This window comes from Hydra viridissima, unplaced genomic scaffold, assembly GCF_058129835.1.
Source record: "Hydra viridissima isolate aposymbiotic clone 2 unplaced genomic scaffold, HvirCarnegie_v1 scaffold_18, whole genome shotgun sequence".
Taxonomy (NCBI): domain Eukaryota; kingdom Metazoa; phylum Cnidaria; class Hydrozoa; order Anthoathecata; family Hydridae; genus Hydra; species Hydra viridissima.
In genome coordinates this window covers 2,802,709-2,818,479 of record NW_028324317.1, presented here as the reverse complement: position 1 = coordinate 2,818,479, position 15,771 = coordinate 2,802,709, and the positions used below count along the sequence as shown (strand labels likewise).

General features: G+C 35.1%; 2 long non-coding RNA genes and 6 other non-coding genes across 12 annotated transcripts; all 8 read right to left on the bottom strand.

The window, feature by feature from the left end:
• Positions 1 to 248: 248 nt before the first annotated feature.
• Positions 249 to 6,980, bottom strand: LOC149876875 (uncharacterized). 4 transcript variants are annotated; one of them, XR_016448496.1, is made up of 4 exons: positions 6,441 to 6,980; positions 4,594 to 6,366; positions 3,852 to 4,003; positions 249 to 2,332 (listed from the first exon to the last, which is right to left on the bottom strand). It is a non-coding gene; the product is annotated as an uncharacterized LOC149876875 (long non-coding RNA). The 4 variants fall into 4 exon arrangements; XR_016448497.1 differs by lacking the exons at positions 4,594 to 6,366; positions 6,441 to 6,980 and adding an exon at positions 4,235 to 4,369 and having other exon boundaries at positions 249 to 667; positions 742 to 2,332; XR_016448495.1 differs by lacking the exons at positions 4,594 to 6,366; positions 6,441 to 6,980 and adding an exon at positions 4,235 to 4,482 and having other exon boundaries at positions 249 to 667; positions 742 to 4,003.
• On the bottom strand, positions 1,420 to 1,583 carry LOC149876877 (U1 spliceosomal RNA). The gene has a single exon (XR_016448591.1). It is a non-coding gene; the product is annotated as a U1 spliceosomal RNA (small nuclear RNA).
• On the bottom strand, positions 1,687 to 1,878 carry LOC149876876 (U2 spliceosomal RNA). Its single transcript, XR_016448598.1, has one exon. It is a non-coding gene; the product is annotated as a U2 spliceosomal RNA (small nuclear RNA).
• Positions 6,981 to 7,117: 137 nt separating the features above from the next.
• On the bottom strand, positions 7,118 to 7,281 carry LOC149876874 (U1 spliceosomal RNA). Its single transcript, XR_016448590.1, has one exon. It is a non-coding gene; the product is annotated as a U1 spliceosomal RNA (small nuclear RNA).
• A 102-nt stretch (positions 7,282 to 7,383) lies between these two features.
• LOC149876873 (U2 spliceosomal RNA) lies at positions 7,384 to 7,574 on the bottom strand. The gene has a single exon (XR_016448599.1). It is a non-coding gene; the product is annotated as a U2 spliceosomal RNA (small nuclear RNA).
• A 5,242-nt stretch (positions 7,575 to 12,816) lies between these two features.
• LOC149876872 (U1 spliceosomal RNA) lies at positions 12,817 to 12,980 on the bottom strand. Its single transcript, XR_016448605.1, has one exon. It is a non-coding gene; the product is annotated as a U1 spliceosomal RNA (small nuclear RNA).
• Positions 12,981 to 13,084: 104 nt separating this feature from the next.
• LOC149876871 (U2 spliceosomal RNA) lies at positions 13,085 to 13,276 on the bottom strand. The gene has a single exon (XR_016448593.1). It is a non-coding gene; the product is annotated as a U2 spliceosomal RNA (small nuclear RNA).
• Positions 13,090 to 15,753, bottom strand: LOC149876870 (uncharacterized). Of its 2 annotated transcripts, none has more exons than XR_016448498.1 (3): positions 15,633 to 15,753; positions 15,250 to 15,401; positions 13,090 to 13,730 (listed from the first exon to the last, which is right to left on the bottom strand). It is a non-coding gene; the product is annotated as an uncharacterized LOC149876870 (long non-coding RNA). The 2 variants fall into 2 exon arrangements; XR_016448499.1 differs by having other exon boundaries at positions 15,569 to 15,662.
• Positions 15,754 to 15,771: the final 18 nt, after the last annotated feature.

Below are 15,771 nucleotides of genomic sequence, written 5' to 3'. Positions count from 1 at the left end.
AGCGACTTTTCCGCCTTTCTTACCAGCGCGCTTCTCGCCTTTTTTTGCCACCTTTGGCGCTTGTTTTCCTCCGGCTTTTGGTGCGTCAGATCATTTCGACGAGCTTAGCAGTGAAAGTTTTTTCTTCTTTGTTTTCATTGCATTGCAACTGGATTTAATTTAAAGTAGATTTGTGGTTTCCAACTTGATAACTTTTCCGTTCTACGCACTTCTATTGGTTTTTAAAAGATTACGTCATTTGAGCATTGTTTATTTCTTTTTTACTATTGGTTAAAAAACTCTTTTCTGTTTAACAAAAAGCCGCACGAGATCTCTAGTCTGTCAGTCTGTTTTCAGTAGAAAACAAAATGTTAGCACGTGGAAAAGGAGGAAAAGCTAAGGCTAAGAGTGGCTTTCTTCAGTTTCCTGTTGGTCGTGTCTAATCTCATCGGTTTAGGCGCACCATCTACTTAGCTGGAGTTTTTGAAAACCTCTCCGCCGAAAATCTTAGAGCTAGCTGGTAATGCTGCACGCGATAACCAGAGAGCCAGGATCATTCCTCGTCGTTTGCAGCTAGCTGTTCGCAACGACGAAGAAGTTAAACAAGCTGTTGTTTGGTGTTACAATCGCGAGCAGCGGTGTGTTGCCAAACATTCAGGCTATGTTGCAATCGTTCCAAAACGGCAATCTAAACAATACCAAAGGCTAACTTCATAGCTACACACCTGTTCAAAGATTATTGTTAAGGCATTGGAAACTTACGCGAAGTTGATTTGTAGACTTGCTGCAACTTATCAAAACATGCAATAATAGCTGTTTTCAAGTCATAAACTACAAGTCAAAAAATATACCAGAATCCAATATGAAATATACAAAAATGGATGGAAATTGTTACTATTGTTGTTACTATCATTACTGTTAGTTTGTTATTGCCATTACTTATTTTTTATGATTATTACTATTGTTATTATCGTTATTATCATTGCTGTTGGTATTATTATTAGTCTGTTATTGCTATCATCATCTTTTATTACCATTATTACGATTGTTATTATTTTCAATCTTACTATTATTATCAAATTTTTATTATTGCGACTATTTTTTTTTCTTTCAACAATTATTACCATTATTGTTTTTTTATTACAGCCATTCATTGAATGATTTCTGGTGTTGCAGCCGTTCGATCACGCTTACTGGTTGCGACTAGATTTTCATTGATTTTATAAGAAAAAAAACAAAACAACAACAAAGAACTTTTGAACGAAATAAAATGTGTTTACACTTTTAGGAGGCTTTGTTTACCTTCTCACTGACAAATCTTCACTCGAGGATATATACATAACATATAAATACACATAAAACATACCTTTTCTCAAATACTCGTTTACGTCCAGTAACTCATAGAGGGCTGAGTGAGGGTTTTTTTTTTTGCATCTTTAAAGGGGGCGAGCGCGAACGCAGGCCCCCACTACCAGAAATTGTACGGTCGAGTTACCGACGTTAGCGGTAATCGCAGGGGTCAGCCCAGGCGAAGTGCAATGCAAGAGCCTCACCCTGGAAGAAGCCCCATGTTGATCAGGTTTACTTCCCCGTCAGGTAAGTATGCCTTTCCCGTTGTGTGGGGAGCCTCGGACGTGCCCCAATCTTCGCAATTGTGGTTTTTTGATTGGACCCTAACCGCATCGTTCCGTTTTTTTTTTTTTCTCTTTTTAATGGGCCGCACTCAGCAGTAGTGCAACGCCGAGGCAACCCGCGGTCAGGGCGAGGTAAACCTACGATCCCTTGACCAAATGCCAAAAATCAGATTAATATATGAGCCGGACTATGCCGGCGTACCAGATATTAAACTGATAAGAACAGATACTACACTTGATCTTAGCCATTAGGCCGAGAAGCGATACTTTTTCAACGAATTTGTGTGCTGGCTCCCTCCCTTTGAACGAAAAAACTTGTGGGCATTTGAATAAGTCGATGGGTAACTGTAAGTTTGAACAATGAAAACATGGGCTCGTTGTATGAAACTAAAACTGCAACAATTTCATTCTAAAACATTTGGGTTTTTTAACCTTCTTTCAGAAATAACCCAACTAACCAAGATTTAAAAATAACACTGGGCAGCAGCAGATTCAAATGCATAATGCGATCAAAAGCCAAGTTGAACAATCCAAAATCAACTCAAAATACTAGCGCCCCGACAGATTTTTTCTGTCAAAAAACATTTGGAGAACCTCTGTATTTAAATGTTCTTTTCATCTGTTGTAACGATGGTACTTTAATCCATCACCAAAACAGCAGAGCTTAGGAAGATTTGTTTGTCATTAGCCTCAAATAGCAATTTCTCACAAACTAAAATCTAAAAAACAAAGTTGAAGTTTAGAAATTTGGACGGTGTAAACTAATTTAAGACTTTAAACTGAGTAGCAAGAAATATTTTTGAAATATTTCTGTTTACATATAAATTAAACAAAGCATTTTATTGGAAGAAATGAACTCCTTAAATGTTTACTGACAAAAAGGTAAAACAATTTAAAAAAGTGACCTAAAACACTCAAAACATCAAACAACAAATGGAAAAGGACAAACTTATGACCCTAAATTACAGTTGACAGCATCATGTTAGCAAAAGTAATGCATGCATACACACAAACGTGCATACATACTTCCATACATACAATTTTCCATACATACATACATACATACATACAAACAAACTTCCATACATACATACATACATACATACATACATACATACATGCATGCATGCATGCATGCATGCATGCATTGATACATATATTCATGCATCCATGCGTCATGCCAATACCTTAGGACATTTAAACAGTGCGCTCTCAGTCCTGGACCACAGATAACCATGGGACTGATAGAGATAGCACCATACTGGAAGATTTAGCTAGCCTTCATCATAATCAGGTGGAATGTCAACAAATTGATTTCTATTCATGCTAATAGCCACAGAGCCATACAGAAAACTGCAGGGAACTTTGCAATCGAGCAATTGTAGATTGTCAGGCCAACTAATGAATTTATGGCAGAGATAACGAAGAAAATCATGAAAAGCCTTGCACATCATATCTCGATTTTTCACAAACTCACAGAGTGTGGTGAATGGAAGAATGCAAAGTTTTTTTAAAAAATTTTACATATTGCCCAACCTAAATCAAGCCTAAAAATGTATTTGCTTAAATTATAGAACCTCAGGATTGATGGAGAACAAAGTTAAAAATATTATCTAGCAGACTTGGGTCAATTTCAATTGTAAATGTAATTGAATTACGATTACTTGAAATTTTAATAGCAACTGAATTACAATGACTTGCACTTGTAATTCACTTACAAGTCATATTATTACAATTACTTGTGACTGTACCTTATAAAATACAATAACAATTACTTCATGAAAATACATTTAATTACAATTAAGTTACAGCCACAATTGAGCCAAGTCTGATGCTAACCTAACTTAACCCTTAACCAACCTTGGCCCAGAACCATATGTACACTCAAAATTCAGTACTTTCGACATTTTATTTTCAATGCTTAGACTTGCTACCTGAGGCTGGGTTAATTTTAACAGAAACTCTGTAAAACATTGAAAAGCCATGTTATGAAAAAGCCAAACAAAAGGTTTGATTCAAAGTGCATTGAACATGCCATTTTTTAAAAAAAAAATTGTCACGTATCTTTCATCAAACTAAAGGATTGTTTTAAAGAAGTGGACAGATTGTCCATTGAAAAGTATCCCTAATTGACCATTCATTTGTTGGCCTTGTGTCAGTTTAACTGTAAAAGAAATAAAGCTGTGAACAAACTAGAAGAAGAAATTCTCAGAAAGATGCTTCTTCTGTTTCACTCACCGATACGAGCGAGAAGAACTCCTCACTTTTCCTCGCTCACTGGGATGCTCTTGTGAGTAGCAGTAGTAGGAGTAGTAGCAGTGGTAGTGCAGATTCTAATACAGATATTTCAGGAACTCAAGACGGACTCTGAAAGTCTCTTGTGACTACCCCTAAAAATGCAAATTTATTTCTAAGCATTATTTTTTTTTTTAATCAGGAACTATTTTTAAGTATTTTTGAAGACTTGAGAGAGTAAAGTGTACAAAACAGTAGTGGCTAAACTGCTTCAAGTTTTAAAATATAAGGTAGAAAACATTGAAAATAAGTAGCGCAGTACTTTTTGTTACTTAAAGCATTCTTGATAAATGATAAAAACTTAAATGGAACTCCTCTAAACTCACTTGTCTTGGTTTTGTCTTAGATACTCTTTTCTTCCATTTTTTTTTTTTTTTTTTTTTTTAATTCGAAACAAACCAAACCAAAAGCACCTTTACGGCTCCTTGACGCTAGGCCGACACCAATAACTTTAGTAGGACTGCGCGTAACCACTACACCGTTGTTAAACTAAGATCGTAGTAACTAAGTAACTAAGTTAAACTAAATTCGTGGAGCGTAGTAACTCCTTCAGTTTACCTGTCAGTTAAATGATGAAAAGTGTACGTGATCATTCGATCTTAGGCTTTTTTTTTTTTATTTCATTGTTCCCCTTCCCGAAACCCCGAAATGAACGAAATACGATTGGCAAGTATTTGATGCATACCTTAATACACAGTGACTAAAATGTAGTATGTGTTTTTTCCGTGCCCAGCGAATGGTCGGAAGATAGTGCATGCTTTTAGATATCTTAGAGCTTGCGGTTTCATACTAGTGCCCAAGCCTTTGTGTGATTCTTTTTTAAAAAAAAGCAGAAGTTAGATTTTTTGCATTTAATGACAAAAATTTTAGCAAGATCTAATGATTAAATCTGAATAATGATTTTTAAAAACCATGTTCTGCCTCAGTTGCACATAAAATGGTCATATTCTAATCAAGAAGTAGTTAAGCTCTCTCAATCTTTTATTTTCTGCAACCTTCCTAAAGAAAAACATTCGTTATTCAAAAGAAATTATTCAAACAGTTTTTTGTTTTCTTTTCTTTCTTTTCCATTTGTGATCAAATTATGGTTAGTACTAACGGTAGCACATTGCATCCACTTCCTCGTTATTAGTATTTTCTTACCAGCATTAACAACATTCGTTATTTCGTAACTATCCAATTAATGCTTAATAGTTTTAAAATTTACCACAAAAGACTACATTAACTGTCTTGTAAGCGCCAATAAGAATATAATTAAATAAGTATACAACGCCTGGAAGGAAGAAATGTGCTGCTGTTTGTCTTTCTATAATCATCAACGAAGAAATGAAAAAGAAAAATCGGACTCTGGTTTGATTGACAATTCTGAATGCAATTTATACATTCTTGACGCACACAAACATGGTGACAAACAAACAATACTAGGAGCCAATAGTAATTTGCTAAAATTTTTTTTTTTTTTTTTTTTTGCAGGAATAGAGTTCTTATAGTTTTCGTTTCTAAAAAAGAAAAAAAAAAAAAAAAATGAAGAAAAAAAACAAGTCAAACAAAAAAACAACAACAACAAAAAACAAATAGGTTTTCAGTTGTTCATAGACTAAGACGGATTAGAACAACTCGAGTATTTTATTTTAGCAGCTAATTTGTTCTCGGCGATGTTTGCTCCATAAAATATAACGATTGCAACAGATATTTTCATTTGAACCCATTTTCTAATGCGTATAATGTTTTTAAAATTTGTGTGGCATAAGACTCTCGTCTCTTTCTCTTGCGCTTCTTGTCACCAGTTCCAGCGACTTTTCCGCCTTTCTTACCAGCGCGCTTCTCGCCTTTTTTTGCCACCTTTGGCGCTTGTTTTCCTCCGGCTTTTGGTGCGTCAGATCATTTCGACGAGCTTAGCAGTGAAAGTTTTTTCTTCTTTGTTTTCATTGCATTGCAACTGGATTTAATTTAAAGTAGATTTGTGGTTTCCAACTTGATAACTTTTCCGTTCTACGCACTTCTATTGGTTTTTAAAAGATTACGTCATTTGAGCATTGTTTATTTCTTTTTTACTATTGGTTAAAAAACTCTTTTCTGTTTAACAAAAAGCCGCACGAGATCTCTAGTCTGTCAGTCTGTTTTCAGTAGAAAACAAAATGTTAGCACGTGGAAAAGGAGGAAAAGCTAAGGCTAAGAGTGGCTTTCTTCAGTTTCCTGTTGGTCGTGTCTAATCTCATCGGTTTAGGCGCACCATCTACTTAGCTGGAGTTTTTGAAAACCTCTCCGCCGAAAATCTTAGAGCTAGCTGGTAATGCTGCACGCGATAACCAGAGAGCCAGGATCATTCCTCGTCGTTTGCAGCTAGCTGTTCGCAACGACGAAGAAGTTAAACAAGCTGTTGTTTGGTGTTACAATCGCGAGCAGCGGTGTGTTGCCAAACATTCAGGCTATGTTGCAATCGTTCCAAAACGGCAATCTAAACAATACCAAAGGCTAACTTCATAGCTACACACCTGTTCAAAGATTATTGTTAAGGCATTGGAAACTTACGCGAAGTTGATTTGTAGACTTGCTGCAACTTATCAAAACATGCAATAATAGCTGTTTTCAAGTCATAAACTACAAGTCAAAAAATATACCAGAATCCAATATGAAATATACAAAAATGGATGGAAATTGTTACTATTGTTGTTACTATCATTACTGTTAGTTTGTTATTGCCATTACTTATTTTTTATGATTATTACTATTGTTATTATCGTTATTATCATTGCTGTTGGTATTATTATTAGTCTGTTATTGCTATCATCATCTTTTATTACCATTATTACGATTGTTATTATTTTCAATCTTACTATTATTATCAAATTTTTATTATTGCGACTATTTTTTTTTCTTTCAACAATTATTACCATTATTGTTTTTTTATTACAGCCATTCATTGAATGATTTCTGGTGTTGCAGCCGTTCGATCACGCTTACTGGTTGCGACTAGATTTTCATTGATTTTATAAGAAAAAAAACAAAACAACAACAAAGAACTTTTGAACGAAATAAAATGTGTTTACACTTTTAGGAGGCTTTGTTTACCTTCTCACTGACAAATCTTCACTCGAGGATATATACATAACATATAAATACACATAAAACATACCTTTTCTCAAATACTCGTTTACGTCCAGTACTCATAGAGGGCTGAGTGAGGGTTTTTTTTTTTGCATCTTTAAAGGGGGCGAGCGCGAACGCAGGCCCCCACTACCAGAAATTGTACGGTCGAGTTACCGACGTTAGCGGTAATCGCAGGGGTCAGCCCAGGCGAAGTGCAATGCAAGAGCCTCACCCTGGAAGAAGCCCCATGTTGATCAGGTTTACTTCCCCGTCAGGTAAGTATGGCCTTTCCCGTTGTGTGGGGAGCCTCGGACGTGCCCCAATCTTCGCAATTGTGGTTTTTGATTGGACCCTAACCGCATCGTTCCGTTTTTTTTTTTTCTCTTTTTAATGGGCCGCACTCAGCAGTAGTGCAACGCCGAGGCAACCCGCGGTCAGGCGAGGTAAACCTACGATCCCTTGACCAAATGCCAAAAATCAGATTAATATATGAGCCGGACTATGCCGGCGTACCAGATATTAAACTGATAAGAACAGATACTACACTTGATCTTAGCCATTAGGCCGAGAAGCGATACTTTTTCAACGAATTTGTGTGCTGGCTCCCTCCCTTTGAACGAAAAAACTTGTGGGCATTTGAATAAGTCGATGGGTAACTGTAAGTTTGAACAATGAAAACATGGGCTCGTTGTATGAAACTAAACTGCAACAATTTCATTCTAAAACATTTGGGTTTTTTAACCTTCTTTCAGAAATAACCCAACTAACCAAGATTTAAAAATAACACTGGGCAGCAGCAGATTCAAATGCATAATGCGATCAAAAGCCAAGTTGAACAATCCAAAATCAACTCAAAATACTAGCGCCCCGACAGATTTTTTCTGTCAAAAAACATTTGGAGAACCTCTGTATTTAAATGTTCTTTTCATCTGTTGTAACGATGGTACTTTAATCCATCACCAAAACAGCAGAGCTTAGGAAGATTTGTTTGTCATTAGCCTCAAATAGCAATTTCTCACAAACTAAAATCTAAAAAACAAAGTTGAAGTTTAGAAATTTGGACGGTGTAAACTAATTTAAGACTTTAAACTGAGTAGCAAGAAATATTTTTGAAATATTTCTGTTTACATATAAATTAAACAAAGCATTTTATTGGAAGAAATGAACTCCTTAAATGTTTACTGACAAAAAGGTAAAACAATTTAAAAAAGTGACCTAAAACACTCAAAACATCAAACAACAAATGGAAAAGGACAAACTTATGACCCTAAATTACAGTTGACAGCATCATGTTAGCAAAAGTAATGCATGCATACACACAAACGTGCATACATACTTCCATACATACAATTTTCCATACATACATACATACATACATACAAACAAACTTCCATACATACATACATACATACATACATACATACATACATGCATGCATGCATGCATGCATGCATGCATTGATACATATATTCATGCATCCATGCGTCATGCCAATACCTTAGGACATTTAAACAGTGCGCTCTCAGTCCTGGACCACAGATAAACCATGGGACTGATAGAGATAGCACCATACTGGAAGATTTAGCTAGCCTTCATCATAATCAGGTGGAATGTCAACAAATTGATTTCTATTCATGCTAATAGCCACAGAGCCATACAGAAAACTGCAGGGAACTTTGCAATCGAGCAATTGTAGATTGTCAGGCCAACTAATGAATTTATGGCAGAGATAACGAAGAAAATCATGAAAAGCCTTGCACATCATATCTCGATTTTTCACAAACTCACAGAGTGTGGTGAATGGAAGAATGCAAAGTTTTTTTAAAAAATTTTACATATTGCCCAACCTAAATCAAGCTAAAAATGTATTTGCTTAAATTATAGAACCTCAAGGATTGATGGAGAACAAAGTTAAAAATATTATCTAGCAGACTTGGGTCAATTTCAATTGTAAATGTAATTGAATTACGATTACTTGAAATTTTAATAGCAACTGAATTACAATGACTTGCACTTGTAATTCACTTACAAGTCATATTATTACAATTACTTGTGACTGTACCTTATAAAATACAATAACAATTACTTCATGAAAATACATTTAATTACAATTAAGTTACAGCCACAATTGAGCCAAGTCTGATGCTAACCTAACTTAACCCTTAACCAACCTTGGCCCAGAACCATATGTACACTCAAAATTCAGTACTTTCGACATTTTATTTTCAATGCTTAGACTTGCTACCTGAGGCTGGGTTAATTTTAACAGAAACTCTGTAAAACATTGAAAAGCCATGTTATGAAAAAGCCAAACAAAAGGTTTGATTCAAGTGCATTGAACATGCCATTTTTTAAAAAAAAAATTGTCACGTATCTTTCATCAAACTAAAGGATTGTTTTAAAGAAGTGGACAGATTGTCCATTTGAAAAGTATCCCTAATTGACCATTCATTTGTTGGCCTTGTGTCAGTTTAACTGTAAAAGAAATAAAGCTGTGAACAAACTAGAAGAAGAAATTCTCCAGAAAGATGCTTCTTCTGTTTCACTCACCGATACGAGCGAGAAGAACTCCTCACTTTTCCTCGCTCACTGGGATGCTCTTGTGAGTAGCAGTAGTAGGAGTAGTAGCAGTGGTAGTGCAGATTCTAATACAGATATTTCAGGAACTCAAGACGGACTCTGAAAGTCTCTGTGACTACCCCTAAAAATGCAAATTTATTTCTAAGCATTATTTTTTTTTTTTAATCAGGAACTATTTTTAAGTATTTTTTGAAGACTTGAGAGAGTAAAGTGTACAAAACAGTAGTGGCTAAACTGCTTCAAGTTTTAAAATATAAGGTAGAAAACATTGAAAATAAGTAGCGCAGTACTTTTTGTTACTTAAAGCATTCTTGATAAATGATAAAAACTTAAATGGAACTCCTCTAAACTCACTTGTCTTGGTTTTTGTCTTAGATACTCTTTTCTTCCATTTTTTTTTTTTTTTTTTTTTTTAATTCGAAACAAACCAAACCAAAAGCACCTTTACGGCTCCTTGACGCTAGGCCGACACCAATAACTTTAGTAGGACTGCGCGTAACCACTACACCGTTGTTAAACTAAGATCGTAGTAACTAAGTAACTAAGTTAAACTAAATTCGTGGAGCGTAGTAACTCCTTCAGGTTACCTGTCAGTTAAATGATGAAAAGTGTACGTGATCATTCGATCTTAGGCTTTTTTTTTTTTATTTCATTGTTCCCCTTCCGGAAACCCCGAAATGAACGAAATACGATTGGCAAGTATTTGATGCATACCTTAATACACAGTGACTAAAATGTAGTATGTGTTTTTTCCGTGCCCAGCGAATGGTCGGAAGATAGTGCATGCTTTTAGATATCTTAGAGCTTGCGGTTTCATACTAGTGCCCAAGCCTTTGTGTGATTCTTTTTTAAAAAAAAAGCAGAAGTTAGATTTTTTGCATTTAATGACAAAAATTTTAGCAAGATCTAATGATTAAATCTGAATAATGATTTTTAAAAACCATGTTCTGCCTCAGTTGCACATAAAATGGTCATATTCTAATCAAGAAGTAGTTAAGCTCTCTCAATCTTTTATTTTCTGCAACCTTCCTAAAGAAAAACATTCGTTATTCAAAAGAAATTATTCAAACAGTTTTTGTTTTCTTTTCTTTCTTTTCCATTTGTGATCAAATTATGGTTAGTACTAACGGTAGCACATTGCATCCACTTCCTCGTTATTAGTATTTTCTTACCAGCATTAACAACATGCGTTATTTCGTAACTATCCAATTAATGCTTAATAGTTTTAAAATTTACCACAAAAGACTACATTAACTGTCTTGTAAGCGCCAATAAGAATATAATTAAATAAGTATACAACGCCTGGAAGGAAGAAATGTGCTGCTGTTTGTCTTTCTATAATCATCAACGAAGAAATGAAAAAGAAAAATCGGACTCTGGTTTGATTGACAATTCTGAATGCAATTTATACATTCTTGACGCACACAAACATGGTGACAAACAAACAATACTAGGAGCCAATAGTAATTTGCTAAAATTTTTTTTTTTTTTTTTTTTTTGCAGGAATAGAGTTCTTATAGTTTTCGTTTCTAAAAAAGAAAAAAAAAAAAAAAAATGAAGAAAAAAAACAAGTCAAACAAAAAAACAAACAACAACAAAACAAATAGGTTTTCAGTTGTTCATAGACTAAGACGGATTAGAACAACTCGAGTATTTTATTTTAGCAGCTAATTTGTTCTCGGCGATGTTTGCTCCATAAAATATAACGATTGCAACAGATATTTTCATTTGAACCCATTTTCTAATGCGTATATGTTTTTAAAATTTGTGTGGCATAAGACTCTCGTCTCTTTCTCTTGCGCTTCTTGTCACCAGTTCCAGCGACTTTTCCGCCTTTCTTACCAGCGCGCTTCTCGCCTTTTTTTGCCACCTTTGGCGCTTGTTTTCCTCCGGCTTTTGGTGCGTCAGATCATTTCGACGAGCTTAGCAGTGAAAGTTTTTTCTTCTTTGTTTCATTGCATTGCAACTGGATTTAATTTAAAGTAGATTTGTGGTTTCCAACTTGATAACTTTTCCGTTCTACGCACTTCTATTGGTTTTTAAAAGATTACGTCATTTGAGCATTGTTTATTTTCTTTTTTACTATTGGTTAAAAACTCTTTTCTGTTTAACAAAAAGCCGCACGAGATCTCTAGTCTGTCAGTCTGTTTTCAGTAGAAAACAAAATGTTAGCACGTGGAAAAGGAGGAAAAGCTAAGGCTAAGAGTGGCTTTCTTCAGTTTCCTGTTGGTCGTGTCTAATCTCATCGGTTTAGGCGCACCATCTACTTAGCTGGAGTTTTTGAAAACCTCTCCGCCGAAAATCTTAGAGCTAGCTGGTAATGCTGCACGCGATAACCAGAGAGCCAGGATCATTCCTCGTCGTTTGCAGCTAGCTGTTCGCAACGACGAAGAAGTTAAACAAGCTGTTGTTTGGTGTTACAATCGCGAGCAGCGGTGTGTTGCCAAACATTCAGGCTATGTTGCAATCGTTCCAAAACGGCAATCTAAACAATACCAAAGGCTAACTTCATAGCTACACACCTGTTCAAAGATTATTGTTAAGGCATTGGAAACTTACGCGAAGTTGATTTGTAGACTTGCTGCAACTTATCAAAACATGCAATAATAGCTGTTTTCAAGTCATAAACTACAAGTCAAAAAATATACCAGAATCCAATATGAAATATACAAAAATGGATGGAAATTGTTACTATTGTTGTTACTATCATTACTGTTAGTTTGTTATTGCCATTACTTATTTTTTATGATTATTACTATTGTTATTATCGTTATTATCATTGCTGTTGGTATTATTATTAGTCTGTTATTGCTATCATCATCTTTTATTACCATTATTACGATTGTTATTATTTTCAATCTTACTATTATTATCAAATTTTTATTATTGCGACTATTTTTTTTTCTTTCAACAATTATTACCATTATTGTTTTTTTATTACAGCCATTCATTGAATGATTTCTGGTGTTGCAGCCGTTCGATCACGCTTACTGGTTGCGACTAGATTTTCATTGATTTTATAAGAAAAAAAACAAAACAACAACAAAGAACTTTTGAACGAAATAAAATGTGTTTACACTTTTAGGAGGCTTTGTTTACCTTCTCACTGACAAATCTTCACTCGAGGATATATACATAACATATAAATACACATAAAACATACCTTTTCTCAAATACTCGTTTACGTCCAGTAACTCATAGAGGGCTGAGTGAGGGTTTTTTTTTTTTGCATCTTTAAAGGGGGCGAGCGCGAACGCAGGCCCCCACTACCAGAAATTGTACGGTCGAGTTACCGACGTTAGCGGTAATCGCAGGGGTCAGCCCAGGCGAAGTGCAATGCAAGAGCCTCACCCTGGAAGAAGCCCCATGTTGATCAGGTTTACTTCCCCGTCAGGTAAGTATGCCTTTCCCGTTGTGTGGGGAGCCTCGGACGTGCCCCAATCTTCGCAATTGTGGTTTTTTGATTGGACCCTAACCGCATCGTTCCGTTTTTTTTTTTTTCTCTTTTTAAATGGGCCGCACTCAGCAGTAGTGCAACGCCGAGGCAACCCGCGGTCAGGGCGAGGTAAACCTACGATCCCTTGACCAAATGCCAAAAATCAGATTAATATATGAGCCGGACTATGCCGGCGTACCAGATATTAAACTGATAAGAACAGATACTACACTTGATCTTAGCCATTAGGCCGAGAAGCGATACTTTTTCAACGAATTTGTGTGCTGGCTCCCTCCCTTTGAACGAAAAAACTTGTGGGCATTTGAATAAGTCGATGGGTAACTGTAAGTTTGAACAATGAAAACATGGGCTCGTTGTATGAAACTAAAACTGCAACAATTTCATTCTAAAACATTTGGGTTTTTTAACCTTCTTTCAGAAATAACCCAACTAACCAAGATTTAAAAATAACACTGGGCAGCAGCAGATTCAAATGCATAATGCGATCAAAAGCCAAGTTGAACAATCCAAAATCAACTCAAAATACTAGCGCCCCGACAGATTTTTTCTGTCAAAAAACATTTGGAGAACCTCTGTATTTAAATGTTCTTTTCATCTGTTGTAACGATGGTACTTTAATCCATCACCAAAACAGCAGAGCTTAGGAAGATTTGTTTGTCATTAGCCTCAAATAGCAATTTCTCACAAACTAAAATCTAAAAAACAAAGTTGAAGTTTAGAAATTTGGACGGTGTAAACTAATTTAAGACTTTAAACTGAGTAGCAAGAAATATTTTTGAAATATTTCTGTTTACATATAAATTAAACAAAGCATTTTATTGGAAGAAATGAACTCCTTAAATGTTTACTGACAAAAAGGTAAAACAATTTAAAAAAGTGACCTAAAACACTCAAAACATCAAACAACAAATGGAAAAGGACAAACTTATGACCCTAAATTACAGTTGACAGCATCATGTTAGCAAAAGTAATGCATGCATACACACAAACGTGCATACATACTTCCATACATACAATTTTCCATACATACATACATACATACATACAAACAAACTTCCATACATACATACATACATACATACATACATACATACATGCATGCATGCATGCATGCATGCATGCATTGATACATATATTCATGCATCCATGCGTCATGCCAATACCTTAGGACATTTAAACAGTGCGCTCTCAGTCCTGGACCACAGATAACCATGGGACTGATAGAGATAGCACCATACTGGAAGATTTAGCTAGCCTTCATCATAATCAGGTGGAATGTCAACAAATTGATTTCTATTCATGCTAATAGCCACAGAGCCATACAGAAAACTGCAGGGAACTTTGCAATCGAGCAATTGTAGATTGTCAGGCCAACTAATGAATTTATGGCAGAGATAACGAAGAAAATCATGAAAAGCCTTGCACATCATATCTCGATTTTTCACAAACTCACAGAGTGTGGTGAATGGAAGAATGCAAAGTTTTTTTAAAAAATTTTACATATTGCCCAACCTAAATCAAGCCTAAAAATGTATTTGCTTAAATTATAGAACCTCAGGATTGATGGAGAACAAAGTTAAAAATATTATCTAGCAGACTTGGGTCAATTTCAATTGTAAATGTAATTGAATTACGATTACTTGAAATTTTAATAGCAACTGAATTACAATGACTTGCACTTGTAATTCACTTACAAGTCATATTATTACAATTACTTGTGACTGTACCTTATAAAATACAATAACAATTACTTCATGAAAATACATTTAATTACAATTAAGTTACAGCCACAATTGAGCCAAGTCTGATGCTAACCTAACTTAACCCTTAACCAACCTTGGCCCAGAACCATATGTACACTCAAAATTCAGTACTTTCGACATTTTATTTTCAATGCTTAGACTTGCTACCTGAGGCTGGGTTAATTTTAACAGAAACTCTGTAAAACATTGAAAAGCCATGTTATGAAAAAGCCAAACAAAAGGTTTGATTCAAAGTGCATTGAACATGCCATTTTTTAAAAAAAAAATTGTCACGTATCTTTCATCAAACTAAAGGATTGTTTTAAAGAAGTGGACAGATTGTCCATTGAAAAGTATCCCTAATTGACCATTCATTTGTTGGCCTTGTGTCAGTTTAACTGTAAAAGAAATAAAGCTGTGAACAAACTAGAAGAAGAAATTCTCAGAAAGATGCTTCTTCTGTTTCACTCACCGATACGAGCGAGAAGAACTCCTCACTTTTCCTCGCTCACTGGGATGCTCTTGTGAGTAGCAGTAGTAGGAGTAGTAGCAGTGGTAGTGCAGATTCTAATACAGATATTTCAGGAACTCAAGACGGACTCTGAAAGTCTCTTGTGACTACCCCTAAAAATGCAAATTTATTTCTAAGCATTATTTTTTTTTTTAATCAGGAACTATTTTTAAGTATTTTTGAAGACTTGAGAGAGTAAAGTGTACAAAACAGTAGTGGCTAAACTGCTTCAAGTTTTAAAATATAAGGTAGAAAACATTGAAAATAAGTAGCGCAGTACTTTTTGTTACTTAAAGCATTCTTGATAAATGATAAAAACTTAAATGGAACTCCTCTAAACTCACTTGTCTTGGTTTTGTCTTAGATACTCTTTTCTTCCATTTTTTTTTTTTTTTTTTTTTTTAATTCGAAACAAACCAAACCAAAAGCACCTTTACGGCTCCTTGACGCTAGGCCGACACCAATAACTTTAGTAGGACTGCG